This window comes from Macaca mulatta, chromosome 7 (assembly GCF_049350105.2).
Source record: "Macaca mulatta isolate MMU2019108-1 chromosome 7, T2T-MMU8v2.0, whole genome shotgun sequence".
Lineage (NCBI taxonomy): Eukaryota > Metazoa > Chordata > Mammalia > Primates > Cercopithecidae > Macaca > Macaca mulatta.
This window is the reverse complement of record NC_133412.1, coordinates 45,825,301-45,833,368: the sequence shown is the minus strand read 5'-3', so window position 1 is coordinate 45,833,368 and position 8,068 is coordinate 45,825,301. Positions and strand designations below refer to the sequence as shown.

The 8,068-nt window shown below is 36.7% G+C and overlaps 1 pseudogene; it reads left to right on the top strand.

The window, feature by feature from the left end:
- The first annotated feature begins 999 nt into the window (after window positions 1–999).
- Window positions 1,000–1,129, top strand: LOC114679974 (U2 spliceosomal RNA; annotated as a pseudogene).
- Window positions 1,130–8,068: the final 6,939 nt, after the last annotated feature.

Below are 8,068 nucleotides of genomic sequence, written 5' to 3'. Positions count from 1 at the left end.
TGTGCTTTGGGGTTTGTTTATTACAGCAACTAGTGTCGCTGCAACTAATATGTAGTACACTATGAAAATACAATGCTGGAGAAAGAAGTGATGGAATAGATATGCATAAAACACCATTGATGGGCCTCACAAACATAGGGTTAAGTGCAAAAGTGGGGAAACAGAATGAGATTTATAACTAGATTCTATTCATTAAATAGCATATACAAACAATATAATAATACATGTTTTCTAAGGATACATGCAATGTATATATTTAAGGATGTATAACAAATGCTTTAGAATGGGTATGTATGGGCCAGGTGCGGTGGCTCATACCTGTAATCCCAGCACTTTGAGAAACTGAGGCAGATGGATCACCTGAGTTTGGGAGTTCAAGACCAGCCTGGCCAACATGCTGAAACCCTGTCTCTACTACAAATACAAAAAATTAGCCAGGCGTAGTGGTGGGCGCCTGTAAACCCAACTAATCAGGAGGCTGAGGCAGGAGCATCACTTGAACCTGGGAGCCAGCTGTTGCAGTAAGCCGTGATCATGCCACTGCACTCTCCAGCCTGGGAGACAGAGCAAGACTCCATCTCAAAAAAAAAAAAAAAAAAAAAAGAATAAATATGTATGGTAGGAATCAGAGAAGAAGGGAGAAAAAAGAAAAATTTCAAGAGAACAATTGTACTAACCTGTGAGGACAATAAACTATGAACTGAGAAATGCGATTAATTAATTTTCTCCACCTGATGACCTGAGTACAATTTTGAAAAATACAACAAATAATTTAAGAATTGAATAGAACCAGCAAACAAGTGTATGAAAATAATCTGAACATTTTTAGGAATCAAACAAATATAAATCCATATAACAATAAGATAACAGTTACAACAGCAAATTAGCAAGTATTTTTTAAAATATTAATATCCAGTGTTACAGAGTTTGGTAAAATAGGACTCCTCATATTCGGCTGAAAGGTGTGGAAATTGGTAAAATTATTTAGGAAAGCAATTGATCGCTTCTCAGCCTTTTGGCTAAGATCAAGTGTGGGAAAGCAATTGATAATATTTATGAATATATATTCATAATATATTTATGAATATACATTATGAAGGTTTATACCTTTTGTCTTAGTGATTCAATTTCTTGGAATCTAGCTAATGATATAACCTCAACAATCTTGATAATAGAACCATCAAAATAGTTTTTATAAAGATTGTATAATATAATGTGAAAATTATTGTGATACACTATTAAGTTTTTAAAAAGCAGAAAATAAAAGCAAATATTATAAGTAATAATTAATATATATTTGGCTACAAATATGTAAAAATAAACAAACCCCACATTCAGGAGTATAAGATTTACACCCTACCCACAGTAAAATTACAGTATAGAAAGGACAGACAGCAAAAATAGGTCTCCACTTTTATGAGACAGGAGATTTCAGCTAAGAAGTTGGTATTGTTGACTGAGGACTAAGACCACTTGGGTCAACATGACACAGTCTTCTAGGAAATTCTTGCCCAGGAAGATAACGTGGTAAACCAACATTTATTGTTTGCTTCAAGAAATTAACATATTGGGGAAAACAGTTTGCTCATCTGGCCAAAGAACTCTCCTGTCAGGATAACAGACTGCTCAAATAGGCAAAAAGCTCCCGTATATGATAGTTTATTTATCAAGGCTTGTGTGGAGACCTTTACTTCGCTGTGTCTACTAATCCTAACTCTTCTAAATGTTAGAAACTGTGCATAATTCCCATCAGTTTCTTTCTTTGTAAGACCATCTTAAACCATTTGAGCCCAGACCCCCCAAATCCTACAAATATCCATTCTCGAAATCTCCCTCTGACATACTACTAATTCTCTATCAAGGTAGTGTTCTTCCTTTCTGCAGTAAGGCTAATACAACTTATGCCCTACCCACTTACTTTAAAAGTAAGTACTAAAATAAGTACTCAGACTTACTTTGCTTGGTCAACAGGTTTTTCTGTTACCCCGGAGGCGGAGGTTGCAGTGAGCCGGGATCGTGACACTGCACTCCAGCCTGGAGGACCCTGTCTCAAAAAAAAAAAATTAAATTAAATTAAAATGTTAAAGACCTAAGTAAATGGAGGGATAGTTAAACATGTATACTTTGGAAGACACAATATTGTAAAAATGTCAGTTCTTCCCAAATTATTCGTTGGGTTCAATGCAATGTCACTCAAAATCCTATTTTTTTTTCTTTTGGTAGAAGTAAAAAAGCTCAGTAGAATTTATATGGAAATTACAAAGAATGAAGAATAGCAAAGACAATCTTGAGAAGGAAGAAGAACATAGAGGATACACACTATAGAGAGAAAATATTTATGTTATATATAATTTATTTATATAATATATAATAATATAAATATTTATTTTATATGTGTGTGTGTGTTGTGTATCCAACAAAGGACTCAGATCCAAAATATATAAAGAACTCCGACAAATCACTATGAAAAAGTCTGCCAAGGGGGAAAATGAACAAGAGACTTGTACAATCACTTTCCCAAAGAGTATATTCAAATGCTCAATAGGCATATTTTAAAAAAGAGTTTAGTATTATTAGTCATCAGGGAAGTACACATTAAGACAACGATGAGATACTGATGTCCACTTGCTGGAGTGTCTAACTTTAAAAAACTGATCATAACAATTCTCATACATTGCTGGTGGGAATAGAAATTGATGCGGCTACTTTGGAAAAGTGGTGCCCACCAGTGAAAAAGATGCATACTCTATTATCCAGCAATTCTTCTCCTATGTATATACCCAACAGAAATGAGTGCATATGTATACCAAAAAGCATATACTAGGGTGTTTATAGCAGCCCTGTTGGTAATAGTCCCAAACTGGAAAAACTCAAATGTCCATGACCAGTAGAATGGATAAATTGTTGCTATATTCATACATTAGAATGTTCTACTATTATGTATTTGTATACATGAAAAAGAGAATGAATGCCCTTTACATGCAACAACATGATGAATGTCCAGACATCATCTTGAGCAGAATAAGCCAGACACAAAACAGTCACTACTGTACTGATTCCATTTATATAAAGTTCAAAAGAAGGCAAGAGAGTTTACCTTTTGTGGGGAGTATTGACTGCTTGACTGGAAGGAGATAAGGAAGAAGCTTCTAGTATTCTGGAAATGTTTTCTGTTTTTGTTTTGTTTTGTTTTTAAAGACCGGATCCCTCTCTATCACCTAGGCTGGAATGCAATGGCATGTTCACAGCTCACTGCAGCCTCAAACTCCTGAGTTCAAGTGATCCTCCAGCCTCAACCTCCCAAGTAGCTGGGATTACAGGTAAACACCACTACACCCAGCTCTATTCTTTTTTTTTTTTTTTTTCCCTGCAGACACCACAGTGATTTACAACTCTGTTCTTGACTTCGGGTGTTGGTTCCATGGGGATAACTCATTATTGAAATCCATCAAGTTTAGTATACTTAATGTTTACGCACTTTACTATATGTAAGTTATACATCAACAAAATGTTTACCAAAAAATCCAATAAGTAAACCTTTTCTTTCATATTTAGGGATGTTCACTTACTGATCATTCATTGTGCTGTGCATATTCCACCCATATGCAATACTTGAATAATTAAATTTGTTTTTAAAATATATCTTTCTGTTGATCCTGCTAGCTAGTGGCCTTTTTCCCCTTCTTTTTTAAATATCAAAATTCCTAAAGAGAACTGTCTGGATTCATTGTTTCCAATTACTCTCCTCTCGGTCATTCCTTTTTTTTTGCAAGTGAATTTTTTTTATTATTTGGAAAGGTTCAAACATACACAAAAGAAGAGAAAACTGTAGAGTACACGTCACCCAGATTTGACAATCATAAATTCATAGTCAGTCATGGTTCATCCATACCCCATCCCACACACACTCCCATTCTATTATTTTGAAGCAAATCCCAGACATTGCATTATTTCATTAATAATTATTTTAGTCTATATCTTTCAATAATATATAACCAAAATATCATCATATCTAAGCAAAGTATCTTCCAATATACCTATTCAGTGTTCCAAAATACTGTCATTATATCTAAAAAATTAACAGCAATTCCTTAATATTTGTAAATATTCAATCAGGGTTCAAATCTCTGTCTCATAAATGATAGCTTGTGCTATACATTTTTTAAAACTATCATATTGTGAAAGAGCAAAAAGTTTGAAAACATACAGTGTTGGTCAAACTGTGTAAAGTGATTTAACCTCTGTGGAGAGCAATTTGGTAATATTTATTAAATTATGAAATGCACATTGCCTTTGACCTAACAGTTTTACTTTAAAAAAATTTGTCCTGTGGATACATTCATACATGTGAAAAGTGGGTTATGGGGTAAGGTGGTACATACCTGTAATCCCAGCACTTTGAGATCACTCCAGTTAAGGAACTTGAAACCAGCCTGAGCAACATGATGAAATGCCATCTCTTCAAAACGTACAAAAATTAGTCAGGCATGATGGTGAGTGCCTGTAGTCCCAGCTACTTGAGAGGCTGAGGTAGGAGGATTGCTTGAGCCTGGGAGGCGGAGGTTGCAGGGAACCAAGATCGTGCCATTGCACTCCAACCTGAGCAATAGAAATTAAAACTTTTTTCAACCACTTAAAAACGAAAAATTATTCTTAACCTGCAGGTCAGACAAAAACAAGTGGTGGATCAGATTTGGTCCCTGGGTTGTAGTCTGCTAATCCCTGATTTAGGGTAACTACTCACAAGATATTTGTAAAGTAAAAGAAAACAAAAGATTGGAAAGCACCGAAATTTCTATCAAACAAGGATAAACAAATTTTAAAACTTTCAAACAAAGGAACATTGAATAGTTATGTAAAAGAATGGGTTAGTTCTGTGTTGGTAGTGAAAGGGAGGAATCTCCATACGGAGGGGTTGGGGAACAAAAGGGAAAAAAATACAGTAGGTATATGATACTGCAATATTTTATAATTATATGAAAATATTGTTAAACTAAATATAAATATATGTGTTCATAGATGCACAGAATTTGTCAGTACAAATATAGAACAAATTGATAGCAGGAGTGACTTCTGGAGAAAGCAGTTAGGCGCTAGAAGACAGGGATGTGAGGAAGACTTAAGGTTTTTTGCTGTCTTCGTTTTGTGTTTTTTAAAATATATGTATAGACAGCAATATTTTATTGAATGAGAGTGCTCCTTGCAGACCAGTGCTAACTCACAGGCAGTGAACCCCAAGTCAGCCTCTCAGTTTTTACTCTATATTCTTGTGTACCCCTTTTCAGGCTTCTTTTTGTAGTACAATGCCTATAACATAAAATTTACCATTGTAATCATTAGAAGTATCCCATTCAGTGACATTCAGTACATTTACAAAGTTATGTCATTATCACAATTATCTAGCTCCAGAACATTCTCATCACCCCAAACAGAAACCCTGTACTCATAAAGCAGTCACTCCTCTGCCCCCCAGCCACTGGAAACCATTAATCTGCTTTATGTCTCTATGATTTGTCTATTCTGTATATTGCATATAAATGGAATCATACATTGTGTGGTCTTTTGTGTCTGGCTTCATTTAGCAAAATATTTTCAAGGTTTTTAAGGTTCATCTATGTTGTATCCTGCATCAGTACTTCATTACTTTTGGTAGCTAAATAATATTCCATTGTATGGCTATACCACACTTTGCTGATCCATTCATCTATTGATGAACATTTGGGTTGTTTCTACCTCTTAGCTATTGCAAATAAAGTTGCTATGAACATTTGTGTACAAGTTTTTGCTTGAGCTCGTTATTATTTTTGTTATATACCAAGGAGCAGCATTGGTAGGTCACATGTAAATTTTATGTTTAACTTGTGGAAAGCGACTGGGCACAGTGGCTCACCCCTGTAATGCCAGCACTTTGGGAGGCCAACGCGGGTGGATCGCTTGCGGTCAGGAGTTCAAAACCAGTCTGGCCAACATGGTGAAACCCCCTCTCTACTAAAAATACAAAAATTAGCCAGGCATGGTGGCACACATCTGTAATCCCAGCTACTTGGGAGGCTGAGGCAGGAGAATCGCTTGAATCTGGGAGGTGGAGGCTGCATTGAGCCAAGATTGTGCCACTGCACTCCAGCCTGGACAACAGAGCAAGACTTCGTCTCAAAAAAAAAAAAAAAAAAAAAAACCTTGTGGAAAGCCACCAAACTGTTTGCTATATATGTGTGCCTTTTAAATTGTATATAGAAGCCCCCCTTATCCTTGGGGGACATGTTTCAAAATCCTCAGTGGATGCTTAAAACCTTGGATAGTACTGAACCCTATGTATAGTATGTTTGTTCATCTCAAAACAAAGATGGGTACCAAATGACAAACAGGCTGGTAGCACATACAACATGGATACTCTGGACAAAGGGATGATTCACATCCCAGACAGAGAAAGCAGGACAGTAAGAGATTTCTTCATCCTACTCAGAATGGCACAAAATTTAAACTTACGAATTGTTTATTTCTGGAACTTTCCATTTCATATTTTCAGATGGCAGTTGACTGCCGGTAAACAAAACCACAGAAAGTGAAATCACAGATAATGGGGGACTACTGTACTGTGTACATGTCCTACCTATTCAATAATAAATTTTAGAATATCTCTCTGAGATTTTAGAACAATCTTTCTTTCTTTGAAGATTAAGGCCAGGTGTGGTGGCTCACGCCTATAATCCCAACACTCTGGGAGGCTGAGGCAGGAGGGCTGCTTGAGCCCAGGAGTTGGAGAGTGGCCTGGGCAACATGGCAAAACCTCGTCTCTACAAAAAATACAAAAAATTAGCCAGGCATGGTGGCGTGTGCCTGTAGTCCCAGCTACTTGGGAAGCTGAGGTGGGAGGATCGCTTGAACCCAGGAGGTTGAGGTTGCAGTGAGCCATGATCACACCACTGCACTCCAGACTAGGCAACAGAATGAGATCCTGCCTCAAAAAAAAAAAAAAAAAAGATTAAAAAGTACATTAAATGGTAATACACAAGTTATGACTTTTACAATCTACTTTACCATCTAGTATGGGGTCTAACATTACTATGCTATTATATGTTATGTCTCTGTCTCTGACTCCTTGGGATATAATATGTACAAATAATTTCATCATGTTTCACTAAAGAAGTTAAGTGGATATGTAGTTGACATGTAATAAAGTTATAGAATGAAACTTTTTTGAAAAACACTACAAATGTTTCTCAACTTAGGATGGGACTATGTTTCAATAAACCCATTGTAAATTGAAAATATGCAAGTTGAAAATGCATTTAATACACTTAACCTACTGAACATCACAGCTTAGCCCAGCCTACCTTAACCATGCTCAGAATACTGACATTAGTCTACAGTTGCGCACAATCATCTGGCAACACAGTCCACTGTAGAGTATCAGGTGTCTACTCTCATGATCGAGTGGCTGCCTGGGAGCTGGGGCTCGCTGGTGCTGCCCAGCATGGGAGAGTGTCCTACCACATATGCCAGTACCATAGTCTGGGAAAAGAGCAGAACTTAAAACCTGAAGTACAGTTTCTACTGAATGTGTATTGCTTTTGTACTATTATAAAGTGGAAAAATCCCAGGTCAAGCTATCATAAGTCAGGAACCATCTGTATTTATCACCACGTTTATGCCACATGAAGCCAGCCTTATTTTAGAAACAAACTGCATTAGGAGATACCATAGCATAGTGGTTGCATGCTCTGACTTGAAACAGACCTGTATTCAAATCTGGATTCTGCCGCTTCCTACTTGTGTGACTTCATGCATATATTTTAACTACTTTGTCTCTATTTCCTCAATGATAATGAGGAAATAGAGCAAGTATTTTATAATCCATGCAAAACATTGTACTCAATAGATGTTTAAAAGATTTTTTGTGGGGGCCGGGCATGGTGGCTCATGCCTGTAATCCCAACACTTTGGGAGACTGAGGCGGGCAGATAGCTTGAGCCCAGGAGTTCGAGGATCAGCCTACGCAAAATGGCAAAACCCTGTCTCTACAAACAAACAAACAAAAAACCTAGCTGGGCGTGGTGGTAAGCACCTG